The sequence below is a fragment of the Chiroxiphia lanceolata genome, assembly GCF_009829145.1.
Source record: "Chiroxiphia lanceolata isolate bChiLan1 chromosome W unlocalized genomic scaffold, bChiLan1.pri scaffold_51_arrow_ctg1, whole genome shotgun sequence".
NCBI lineage: Eukaryota > Metazoa > Chordata > Aves > Passeriformes > Pipridae > Chiroxiphia > Chiroxiphia lanceolata.
Genome location: NW_022476503.1, coordinates 223,611 through 225,791, shown reverse-complemented (window position 1 = coordinate 225,791; position 2,181 = coordinate 223,611).

Sequence of the window (2,181 nt, the reverse complement as noted above, 5' to 3'; positions counted from 1 at the left end):
GACTATGGCAGAGGGTGGAGAGGAGTGATCCCCATCCTGCTGGGTCTGCTCCCCACCCTGACCAGCATGGCCAGTGCAGGGGCAGCCCAGGGTGCCACAGCCCCTCCCTGTGCAGAGCAGCCCCTCCAGCTCAGGGCCCTGCAGGGATCCCAGGCTGGGATCTGCAACAGGCCAAGGCAGCCTGGACACACTGACCTGGGCAAAGGGATGTCCCTGCAGAGGAGAAGGCAGCATTTCTGGGCCTGCAGAGAGGAATCCCTGACACAGAGAAACCTCTTTCTGCAGCTCCCCTGGGGACAGGCTGCTCTGTCCCTGGGCCAGGACTCTGGGCTGGGCTGGGCAGAGGGGCTGGCACTGAGGGGCACAGTCAGGCTGTGCTGGGCATCTCCTGGAGGTGACACCAGGGCTCCTGCACTTTCCCTGACCTCCATTTCCTCCTGCCATGTGAGTGTCCAGCCCCTGAGCTGATGGGGATGCTGAGATTCCTCTGTGTCCCCCAGGAGCTGCTGTGCCCTTCAGAGGGGCTGGGGCTGTGGGGGGAGTGCCCAGAGCTCTGCAGCACCCTGGGCTGGGCACTGCTGTGGGGCCAGTGTCACTGGGAGACCTCTCCCAAACCCTTGGAAAGGCCAGAGCCAGCCCAGAGCTTCCTGGGGCCTTGGCAAAGGCAGACATGGAACCAGTCTGCAAACAGGGCAGCAAGGAGGGTTGGCAGAGTTCCAGACTGCTCAGGCTCAGCAGGGAAGGGGATATGGCAAGTCCTCCTGCAGGCATTGGAAGGACAAGGCAGGGATTGCAGAACCCCTGTGGGAGGGAAAAGAAAAGGGATGTTGTGTGCCTAGACTTTATCAAGGCCTTTGACATGGTCTCCTGTGGTCTCTTAGAGCCAGACTGGTGAGAGCTGGACTGGAGAAGTGAAACATGTGGTGAGTGGGAAGTTGAATGACTGATGAGGGTCAAAAGTCATGGCACAAATTCCTATTGGCAGCAACTCCCAGGTGACATCCATCAGGGACCAGCCCTTGACCATTCCTATGGAACATCTTTATCATGTCTCTGGGTGATGGCATGAAATGCACTTTCCACCCCTTTGTGGATGATGCCAAGTTGCAGCGAGTCTGTGAGAAACCTCGTCTAGTTAATGGTGACTTGGACAAAAAATGTGGTCAAGATGACTGAGTTGGATAAACTTGTCCTGCCATCAAGTGCCCAGCAAGGCCCAAGACAATGAAGAAAAAACTCATGGGTCAGAGGAAAGGTAATTCAAAAGAAGGGAAAAAGACCAAACACAACCAAACCAAACCCAAACAAACACAGAATCGCAGAATATGCTGAATTGGAAGGGACCCACAAGGATCATCCAGTCCAACCCAACTCTTCCATTGCCATCTGCCCCCCCCACCCCAGCAGGCTCTGGAGCAAAGCACGGCTGAGGTCCAGCCCAGCTCTGCTCTGACACAAAGAACCTGCAGTCAGGGACAGGAAGAGGACAAAGTCTTGTTTAACCAGCCTGAGGAATTAATGGGCTCAACGACCTCCTGTATTCCTGGGCACTTGAATGACCCTGTGGATCAGGTTTGGTAGCAGGGAGGGGGTTGCAGGTTTCCCTTAGGGAAGAGGAGATCAAGAGTTGACTGTGTGTCAGAGAGAGCCAGTTTCAGGTGGCTCCAAAATGGACCAGCCAGTGCCCAAAGCTGAGCCAAAAAGCAATTCCAGAGGCACCTGTGTGATAACCCTTTGGAGAAAGGATAAAATCCAGGGTGCTGGAACCCAGAGAGGAGTGAGAGAAATGTGGGAGAAATAACCCTGCAGGCACCAAGGGCAGTGGAGAAGAAGGAGGAGTGAGAGAGCCTTGGTGGGCACCTGGCAGCCAAAAGCCAACCCCCAACCCTGAGAACCACAGTTGAGCCCAGCACAAAAGCTCCTTTAGGTCTGGAGGTTCCTTGCAGCAGTTTTTTAGCAGAGCTGCCAGATGGGCCATCAAAGGGGATGCTCAGCTGGGTCTGAAACCGGGGTGATCCTCATCAACCTTGGCTCTGTAGGAAAGAACTATAGAATCCTAAATAGTTTGAATCATATAGGACCTTTATAGGACATCTAGTCCAACTCCCCACAATGAACAGGTTCACCTTCAACTAGATCAGGTTGCTCAGAGCCCTTTCTAACCTGGCCTTGAATGTTTCC